General features: G+C 42.5%; 1 long non-coding RNA gene across 1 annotated transcript; it reads left to right on the top strand.

Annotated features, from left to right (window-relative positions):
* Positions 1-815: 815 nt before the first annotated feature.
* Positions 816-5590, top strand: LOC140722515 (uncharacterized). Its single transcript, XR_012097644.1, has 6 exons — positions 816-921; positions 2078-2133; positions 2594-2658; positions 3412-3453; positions 5037-5080; positions 5453-5590. It is a non-coding gene; the product is annotated as an uncharacterized lncRNA (long non-coding RNA).
* Positions 5591-11396: the final 5806 nt, after the last annotated feature.

Genomic DNA, 11396 nt, shown 5'->3' with positions numbered 1-11396 from the left:
TAAAGGACGACCAGAGGTGTATATGGATTTCAGTGAGGTGTTTGGCAAGGTTCCCCGCGATGCGATCATGCGGAAAGGCAGGAGTCAAGGATTGGACAGAAACGTCGCTACGTAGATTCAGAATTGAGTTGTGACAGAGGAAACCCGTGGTAATAGATGACATCTATTCTAGACAATCAGAGCATACGTCATAGGGGCGGGGATTCGGCCATTCCGCCCATCGAGTCTGCTTCGCCATTCCACCATGGCTGATCCTTTTCCACGCTCTTCAAACCCACTTCATGGCCTTCTCCCCATAGCCTCTGTTGCCGTGTTCATTCAAGAACCTATCAAACTCTGTCTTAAATACACCCGACGAGCTGGCCTCCATAGCTTTCTGTAGTGACTAATTTCACAAATTCACCAACTTCTGCCTGACAAAATTTCTGCGCATCTCTATTGTAAATTGGCGCCCCTCTGTCCTGAGGTTGTGCCTCCACATTCTAGACTCCCCCACCGTATGATACAGACTTTCCACATCTACTCTGTCTAGACATTTCAACATTCGGAAAGTTTCAATGGGATACCCCCCCCCCCCCAGCCCCATCCATCCTTCTAAATTCAAACGAGTACACACCCAGACCAATTAAACATTCCTGGTATGTTAACCCTTTTATTCCGGGAATAATCCTTGTGACACAGTATACAACTCAAAACTGACCCAGTCAGATTGCTGTGAAAATGAATTTGCCACTGATAAAGACCTATTCTCAGAATGTAATATATATATATATATATATTTTCCCCATGTGTGTTATCAGCAAAAACAGATGGCAATCGTACCCTCGGCTCTGGCGCCATCGTGGGCATTCTACTTGGTTTACTTGGCGTGGGCCTGATCGGCGGAGTCAGTGGATGGTTGATCGCGAGGAAAACTGGCGGGTAAATGCTTGTTTTCTCCGAATATCGCCTCTACTTTTAATTGGTGCGGTAGATTTTTTTTTTTGCAGAAGTGGGATATTGGAAGCTTTAACACAAATTTGTGATGCGACAGGTGAATGAAGCAAATTACACAAGCTGGAGAGGGAAATAGATAAATATCTGGTGACGGGACATGTGAAAGGCTCAGGAATGGAACACGAACGGTGCATGGGTGGAGATGTCCACCAGGCACTGATGTCCTTTCGGTGAGCGGTATCGCATATCAGACCATAAGGCCATAATATATAGCAGCAGAAGTAGGCCGTTTAGTCCATCGAGTCTGCTCTGCCATTCACTCATAGGTTGACCCAAGTCTTCTAGTCATCTCCACTGACCTGCCTTCTCCCCAAACCCGTTGATGCCCTGGATAATCAAGAAACTATCTATCTCTGCTTTAAATACATCCAATGACTAGGCCTCCGCAGCCTCTCGTGGCAACAAATTCCACAGATTTACCAGAGTCTGTCTAAGGTAATTTCTCCGCACCTCTGTTCTAAATGGACGCCTTTCAATCCTGAAGTCGTGCCCTCTTGTCCTATAATCCCCTATCATGGGAAATAAATTTGCCATATGTGACTGGATACAACAATCGGCAACCCTGTCGACAACAATCAATTTCGGGTATAATGGAGCAGTTGGTAAAATCTCGCCTCTCTTCTGGTGATTTTTAAAAAAACGGGGACCGCTCGGACTCCATCTGTTTGTGTTTTTACATCTCATTTCCCAAAAGCTGCTAAAATTGATCAGCAATTCCGGAATCATTCCACAGATCAGGGACAGTCCGGGGACAGAATCAGCATTAAGCTTTCACGTGGGCGTTGTTTTCCTGAAATGTGAACATTTGTCTGAAAGCGGAAGCGTTCAGTGATACATGTGTCACTTTCCCCTGACAAACTGAGATCTGAAAGCCCGAAACACTATCGCTGTGCAATCCAATATGGCCACTGTTGTAAAGATCGAGTAGGACTGGAATCGGGCATCTGATAACCGGAATAGTTTGTAGTAAAAACCAGTGAGTATCCAATGGATGAATAGGAATTATATCATTTGGTGTATCAGTGCAAGAAAGTCACTTGCTGCCGGATTCCTAATTTGTCCTTTGTTTCTGTTTATTCAGGATCAGAGATCCGCCACAATCCCAATACGTCACGAGCATCAATTCCGGAAGGAAGGGTGAGTGAACTGCTTTTCAACTGTTCTATTACTGAACCCATGGATATCTTAATATTTCATTTAAACATGTTAGTTCCTAATGCACAGAAGCTGGAGGTTTTGATCCATGGTCACGAATAATGCTGCTTAGGTTGTTGGGTTGTCCAGTTTAATAAGTGGAAATTTTCAACTGAGGATTATAATATAATTGGAGGGACGGTATGGTATTTTCCTTTCTGTATCTGACCTAAATTATTATTACCCGGCTCTGGCGTTTGTGGGAGACTTAGGGGGCAAAAGCTTAAGGGTAAGACGAAGGGCCGAGATGGCCTGTTTCCGTGCAGTAATTGTTATATGTTTATATGGAATGTAGTTCATGCTATCGCTGGCATTTTGTTTCGTGGCCGGATTGACATCCGCTGTATTAACAACGGCCCATGATGCTCTTCACCGGTGTGACGTATCTGTATTGTTCCCGCAGGCACTTTGGATACAAACACCGTGAACGCATCGGGAACCTATGAAAATTTCTTAAGGAATGAACAGGTCGGATCTTTGTTTTATGTTCATGATCTCGGTCATTATTTTGCAAGCGAACATCGGTCGACATATTCCGATCGGTATTTCGTTCACTTTCTACTTATTCTCCACTCTGGACTCAAATATCTTCTCCCCCACCTGCCCAACAACTTCCCCTGGTGCCCCTCCACTTCCATTTCTGCCATGGTCCAGCATCCTCTTTAGCCCTTTACCTTTCCCCAGTGTCCAGGCCCACCGATCACCTTCCAGCTAGAAAACCTTCCTCTCCACTGTTTTTTCTGCTTTTCCGCTTCCTTTCCAGATCAGGGAAAACATGGTCAGATCTGAACCTGTCTGACTGTGATCAGCAATGATCTTTGTGAGCGTTTACGAGAAATAGCAAATACGGTCAGCGTCCTGAGGCCACAAGTCCGTATCCCCAATCTGTCACGGGCACATTCTGATCCAGATTTATCTCTCAAGATGAATGGTATTGGAGACGAGTTCCTCATCAAGTAACATGCATCATGCTACCCTTATTGCTGAGTGTTTCCGAATGAATTTATGTCTTTCGGGAGCGCTCCTGATGTCAGAGAAAATAGATATTGCTCTCACACTGAATCAGAAACACGCAGTGCGTCGAATGGCGAATGGTGCAATATTGCTGCAAGCTGCAATGAATGTGAAGATTGATACCCTCGGGGTTTACATGTGGAGAGACAGAATACAACTGTTGAGCACTTGGTTAAACGGCAAAATGTCTTCAATTTCTCTTTTCAGGGCGCAAGGAACAATGAACAAGATGGAAACTCCACTTACACGGTGAGGGGATTATTTGCGTCAATCCCTTTTTGAAGTAATTGTTTCCACCTCACACAGTAAGAAACTGACCCTGAAGGGAGACATCCGACAGCGAGAATGAAGTCGAAGAGGCAGCAATGGGAGACACAGAAATGGCGGATGAACTCATGAAGTATCATGTGTTAGTCTGCACGGTGGAGCACACCATCAGTATGACAGTGTCAGGACATCCTCTGTGCCATTTGCTTTTCTACTCAGTTTAGTGCCGTCAGCAAATTTTGCTACGTTAAACTCACTCCCCTCTTCCAAATCATCAATGCAAATGGTAAACAGCTGCGGGCTCTGCACCGACCCCTGCGATACCCCACTCACCACTGACTGACAAACCGGAGAAACGCCCATTTACATCATGCTCCCTGCATCCGTATCTTATTTATAAGTCTCTTGTGCGGCACCTTATCGAACGCCTTCTGTAAATCCAAGTGTACGACATCCACCTGTTCCCCTCTATCCACTGCACTCATTATGTCCTCAAAGAACTCCAGTAAGTTTGTCAAACAGGTCCTGCCTTTTCTGAATCCATGCTGCGTCTGTCTAAAGCGCCACTTATTTCTAAATGATTCGCTATTTCTTCCTTAATAGCAGCTTCAAGCATCTTCCCAACTGCAGATGTTCAGCTAACTGGCCTATCGTTGCCAGTCTTTCGCCTACATCCTTTTTAAAAATTGGCGTGACATTTGCTGTCTTCCAGTCCGCCGGCACCTGCCCAGAGTCTAGAGAGTTCTGACGAATGATTGCTAACACGTCCACTATAACCTCCGCCAATTCTCTCAACACATTAGGCGCCTTAGCTTGCCTTCAGGGAGACTTCAGGTATGAGGAGCGTTTAATGACTCTACCCCAAAGCTCACGGCAGTTCAGGAGATTGAGGGATCGATAACTTTGAAACTTCGAATATTGAAAGCCCTAAATAGAGAGGACGTGGAGAGGAGGTCTCTGATCCTGGGCGCTCTGTGCCCAGAGGACACAAACTCAGAATTCAAGGAGCTCCCTTTGAAAGAGAGGCATCAGGAGCAATATCTTCAGCCGGAGTGTGGTGTATCCGTGCAGTTTATTGCCGGATATGGCTGCGGCCTCAAAGTCAGTGATGGCAACATTGCATTTTCCTGCTTTACTCCCTGCCAGTTAAACTACAGCGAATCCTGCTCGAGGACTACTGAGTTGGTCGTTTCTTGATTAATAACGGTGTCAAACATTACGGAAAGGAGGCAAGTTGATAGATCAGGGTGTCAGACAATACATAAAGAGGCAAGTGATTGAGGTTGAGTATTGTAATGGATCAGCCATGATAGAATGGTGGAGCTGCCTTCGAGGGCCGAATGGCCATATTCTTCTCCTGTGTCTTATGGTCTACTGGATCTCTCCTGACTCCTGTGATGTGTAATAGGATCTCTTTTAACCCTGGTCCCTCCGTCCCACGGTCTTTCCGAGCCGATTTGTTACATGTGTGGAAGTCCTTTTCGGTGTTCTTCCAATTCTCCTCTCTCACAGACTGAGTTTGTTATTAACTTTTGCTGATCACATGATTTACTTCCGTTTAACAGGGACTGGTTCTGGGCGATCGATCTGTTTACAGTGATCTGAAGAGGTAAGTGAGCAGAACATGAGGCTGTCGATGCCAGGTATAACTTGCAAAGGGAACACATTCATTATTGACAAGCCGATGAGTTGAGCAGAGCCCCGGCTGTGAGTGATTCCAAGTTACCCAGTGATTAACAGATGAGAGACATGTAACACTGTGGGACTGGGGTCAGGAGGCGACGGGCAGCAAGTCATTGTTATTCAGAGGAATAATTGTCGTGGGCCTGTGGCCTTGCGAAACAGATATATTGTCTGCAAATTCTCATGGGCACCATGTCTGATGCCGAATAATGAAATATCGCCCGTATTTTGACTCATCAACTTTATTTCCTTCCGGTTGCTAAGAGAGCCAACATGCATTGTTTATCTATTTCCTCAGATGACGTCACTGGTGAATAGAAGAGGACGGTTGGCCGGGAATTCACACATGAGAAGGACAATCATCGTGGAAGAAGCCACCGTTCAAAACATCTCTCACTTTTTATCTACAACCGTTATCCATGTCTCCGTCATAAGTCTCTCGAGTGTCACATTATCGCTTTAAGAATTGTTCAAGCTTTTTTTTAGCAGTGTTTAATAAATGTTTTATTTGTTATAAAAAAAACCTGTCTCAATTATATATTAATTGTTGCTGGATCATAACAGTGACGTAAACAAGGAGTCTTGGAAAAAATGATAACACTTTGTGGTGACAAATTCACAGAGATTTACAAATTTCTGTCCCAGACCATGACCGTGAGTAAAACATTAATACTAGGATGACGTGGTTGAGGTGTCTGAGATATTGACAAAATGCAACACTCGGTCGGTGATTGAATAAACACGCGGGTGTCTGGTGGGATTGCAGAAGGTGCATCCTTTGTTGTTGAACACGTGTCCCTTTAACGCTGTTATTTTCATGCAGTGTAAGCGGCTGGTGCATGGATGTGTTATGGGCGCTCAGGTAAAATGGCTCCCAGTACGAGTTGATATTCCTTTGCGCCCCCATGGATGCTGTCTGATCAATTGACTATGTCCTGGATTGTATGTTTTGTATCAGAAAGCATTTTAAAGCCTATTTCCACTGAGGTGCTCCACCATAGCGTAGCTGGTCGCGGGTCACTGGGGCAGCAGTTTCATTATCAGATCACAGTAAACAGTGACGTCAGATACCATTTCCACCACCACCTCCGCCCCCAGCACTCTGACTAAAACATCACTCAAGAATCTCGTAGCTGATTGGCCAGAAACGTTCTAACTCGTCCCCTTAGTGTCCAGAATTTTTTTCATATTATCTCTCCTAAATATGTTCAGAATTTCAAGGCCTCTATTTCTTGGCCGGGAATTAAAAGAAAAAAGTAAACAGATTAGTAACAGTCAGTATAAATAAATTATTCCTGCTTTCTGATTGGCTCCCTATGTTGGGGGGCGTGAACCCTGTCTGCAGTGCAATCAGGAGCTGTACATCTGTGCTCTTGTCCAACCAAAACCCCGCAAGTCCCCACGTGGTTCACGATGGTGACGTCACTATTGGCAAATCCTCGCTGCAGCTCACAAATACTCCTTTGTATACTGATCACAAAAACACGTTTTTTACGAGTTTCAATTTATTTAGTCACTTATTTTAATCCAGAAAGAATATCGGACGAACTGTTGAAGTTAACCCACTGACATTTCAAACATGAACTCAGGTCGGCTAATCGCCATATAGAGCCAGCTCCCCGACTTCAGGAGATCTCGGCCGATCTGACTGCAACCTCAGACTCACAGTCGGTGGGCGGCAGGAATATACGGGCACGAATGCTTTGGCGATAAATAATGACGTAACTGCGATATTTTAGGCACCCGCGATGGGAATTGGAGGCGTGAACCAGAACCTATTTACTTAGAGAGTTTCTTTCTTCCAATTTGGGAGGCATTACACTGAAAAAAACAAATTCTCCCTGCAGCTGAAGTTCTAAATGCTCCCAATCTATATAATCTGTGCTGCCTTCAACAAAAACCTGCTTTGCATTTGTGAATGTTTAGAAAAGATTGTCAAGGGTTAAAATTCAGCTCTTTGCAAAAGAGCGCACAGAAGTAAATTGAGGAAGAAGGCAAATAGCTGAGGAGGTTGGCGCATATTGTTTTATACTTGTGGGGAAGGCGGAACTTTGTGGGGGAACAGGTGCCGTGAGAAAGCAGAGTCCAAATGAAATTGACATATGTTTATAAGCTCGACTCTTGGATCTGACCATCTGCAACAGGAGGTTTCATAAGGTCTGACAATGGAGTGTGTTGAACCTTTGGTTGTCCTCTTCTCCAATTCCTTATGTTTTACCGAAGTTACTACAGAGCGCGGTGAAGGAGACTTCGCTTTTTCACGAAAGCGGAAGAAGCAGAAACGGAGAAATGAGGCGAGGAAAGTTTGACCTCTAGCTTGGGGAATTTGCAGCGGTCTATTATTGAGGAAACAGAACATGCACCTGCGAAATTAAGACTACAGCAGGTCACGCACAAAGTGTATTTCTGAAAAGGACAGGAGAGAGAGTGTGGAAATTATGGACACAATAAATGTTGAGATATCGGCGGTCATGCAAAACCTGTGGAGGACAATGAGCCGTCACGGGTCGTGTCGAGACCCTGCAGCGATACTGAACACCACCAGGGCAGTGAGATAGTTTACAAAGTCGGCTGGTGCAAGATCTAGTGTGGGATACATGATCCAGCAGCGAGGCTTTGATGGGCAGTTGCTCCGGGCAAAGAGTCGAAATGGTGTAAGAAAATGTATCAATGAATTCTCCACTGTCATCGCCTGTCATCTTCTGAATGATAAAGAGGGAGATATTTATATAAAGAGTCGAGCGTGGAGGGTGCGATGGGAGCTGACACGTGACAGAGGTGTCCAGTTAAACGCGGCTGATTGGAAGCTGGGAGTGACGTCAGATGTGTAAACATGGAGACCACGGCAGGGGTTGAGAGGTGATGGACATTGGTAACAAGGGGTGGTGGATATGTAATTTGACAGTAAAACCAGGGTAAAACATGGGACCCCTGGAGGGTGAAAAGGAGAGCAGATGCGCACTTTGAACAGGAAGACACTGTGGGTGTGTGAGTAATGCAAGATGGAGTCAGAGGAGTGAGGGTAATTAATTTCAGTAACAGGGCGCGGGAGTGTTTGGTGTGTACAGGACGTTCCAGGTGGCTCAGAAACAGACTGCAGGTAGAGCTCACCTGTTTTGTTTTGTGATTTGCAGCAAAGAAACAGGCTGAAACAAATCAATAAACCAGGAAATTAATTACTGTAATGAAATATATTCATTTTCATTTTAAAAATCTTTTTATCGATACATAATCTTCGACAGCTATAAAATGATACAGAGCTTCAACAATTAATAAAGCTGATGAAAAAAAACTTATCAAAAAAGGATAATATATGATAATGATAACAATTATATAAAGAAAAGAAGGAAAAAGAAAAAAAAATAAAAAAATTAGGAAACAACTCCCGGAGCAATACGACTTACCATCGTCCATATACATAAAAAAATGAATCATCAACCACCAATTCATGTTTAATTTAAATGAAATCGGAAGGAAACCATATAAAATAATTCAAATTAAATGATAATATTTGGCAAAAGAGCCCCATCCTCTCTCAAATTCAAATCGAGAATCAAAAGTTCAACTTCTGATTTTTTTCCAAACTGAGACATAACATTACTTGAGAAAACCATTGAATTATTGTAGGGACAGAGGTGTCTTTCCATTTTAATAAAATAGCCCTTATTGCCAACAATGTAACAAATGCAATTACATGTTGGTCTGAAGATGAAATACCCTGAATATAACGTGGAACTATTCCAGATAGGGCAGTTAATGTATTAGGTTGTAAATTAATTTTCAGCGCTTTAGAAATTGTAGAAAATAAAGATTTCCAAAAGGATTTTAATGAAGAACATGACCAGAACATTTGAGACAAAGTGGCTAATTCAGTTTTACACCTATCGCAGTAATTGTCTATGTTAGGAAGTATTTTAGATAGTCTCTGCTTTGTTAAATCATAACGGTGAAAATTTTTAAATCGAATTAAACAGTGATTGGCACATATAAAAACAAGAATTGGCCATTTTCAGAACTCGCCACCAATCTTCGTTAACAAAAGTCATATTAAGTTCGCTCTTTCAATCTTGTTGAATCTTTAGTGAGAGGTTATCTTTTGTAGAAAAAAATAAATTATAATTTCTACCAATAGAATCTCTTACTAAAGGATTCATATTCAAAATAGTATCCAGCAAATCAGATTCGTGCAAATATAGAAACTTAGATAACTATTATTGTAAAAAATGTCTAACCTGAAAATATTGTGTATGAGAGAGAGAATATTTACTAATTAACTCTTCAAAAGTCATCAATCGACCATTACAATATAAATCAGCAAAAAACAGACTCCTTATTTCTCCATAATAGGAAAAATGGGATCACATATAGAAGGTTTAAATAAAACATTTCGATATAGAGAGCTAGACAATGTAAATTGTTTAAAATTTTTAAAAATTGCGAAACTGAAACCAAATCCGTAAGGACTGTTTAATAACAGGGTAGAGATTTAAATTTGGAATTTTAGAGAGATGTAAAGGTAATGGAGCTCCTAATAATGAGGTTAAGTGAAGTTGTTTGATAACTTTTAATTCCAAATCAATCCGAGCTGGTCTTTGGCTCTTGCCGTGCAAATATAGCAAAAACATAATTGTCGAGTATTAACAGCCCAATAATACAGTATTAAATTAGGAAGAGCAAGTCCACCATCTTTTTTAGATTTTTGTAAATGATTCTTATTAATTCTTGGTCTTTCATTATTCCAAATAAAGGACGAAATGATACAGTCAATTTGATCTAATTTGTTTCATTAAAAAAGATAGATATATTTTGAAAATTTTTAAATGTCTGGTTAAAATCATCACTTTCACGGCATGGATACGACCTATCAAAGAAAGTGTAAGTGGTTTCCATCCAGAAAATAATTGTTTCATAAAGTCTATTAGTGGAACTACATTAACTTTATAATGATCTTTATATTTTTTAGTAATTATAATACATAATATTTAAAAGAATTAACAATTCTAAATTGAATATCATTGTATATGGAAACAGATGCATTTAGTGTAAACAACTCACTTTTATTTAAGTGTTCAGAACTTCTACCTTTTCTTTACAACCATTATCCATGTCTCCGTCACACGTCTCTCGAGTGTCACATCTTCACTCCGAGACATCACTGAAGGGTGTGTCTCATATTTTTATCGCAGCGGCTCAGTTCTCTCACCGCAACCCGGACTCCTACATCCCATGATAGGCAGCCTCATGCTTCCACCAACCTTTGCCCTCTCAACTTTGCTCTGCAATATGATCTCAATAATCTCATTGCCCACATTATAGGCGTTTCCGTTTCTAAAGTCATGCTTCGCTAGGATCTGAAACACAGCAGTGTGTGACTCTCAACCGTCAGACTCGCCTCGATTTTCTCTTGTCCGGGAGACTGGTGCAGCGGCTGAAACGGTCACGTGACAATAATTCCAATGAATTCATCCGACCCGTCCGGGGCTTCTTATTAGCAAGGTACAACTATTCGCTCACTAAATACCGTGTGATATGATGTGAGAATCCTCTGGTCGAACAACTAGATATTTATCTGCACTTTTACCCCCGACACTTGTTTTGGGATTATTCTGGACCGCAATAGAGAGCTTGATGCCAGTTTATACATCCAGCAGTTGCCAGGAACGACTCCTCCGCCTACCGCCACAAACCGCGGACACAGAGGCACAAGAGCATTTGGAAAGGGTGGGAGGTGGCGGGGGCGGTGGGGTTGGTGCACGAACATGGACAGCAGAAGGGAATTCCAGGCATTGTAAAGTACAGAGTTAGCGGTCCGGTTTGGAAAATAAACAACAATGTAACGTAATCAAGGAGTCTTGGGAAGAATGATAACACTTTGTGGTGGCAAATTCACAGAGAATTACAAAATTCAGGCCCAGACCATGACCGTGAGTAGAACATTAATACCAGGATGACGTGTTTGAGGTGTCTGAGATATTGACAAAATGCAACACTCGGTCGGTGATTGAATAAACGCGCTGGTGTCTGATGGGATTGCAGAAGGTGCATCCTTTGTTGTTGAACACGTGTCTCTACAACGCTGTTATTCTCATGCAGTATGAGCGGCTGGTGCATGGATGTGTCATGGGCGCTCAGGTAAAATGGCTCCGAGTTAGAGTTGAAATTCCTTTGCGCCTCCATGGATGCTGTCTGACCAATTGACTATGTCCTGGATTGTATGTTTTGTGTGAGAAAGCATTTTAAAG

The sequence above is a fragment of the Hemitrygon akajei genome, unplaced genomic scaffold (genome assembly GCF_048418815.1).
Source record: "Hemitrygon akajei unplaced genomic scaffold, sHemAka1.3 Scf000078, whole genome shotgun sequence".
Classification (NCBI taxonomy): Eukaryota; Metazoa; Chordata; class Chondrichthyes; order Myliobatiformes; family Dasyatidae; genus Hemitrygon; species Hemitrygon akajei.
This window is presented reverse-complemented; position numbering and strand designations above follow the sequence as displayed.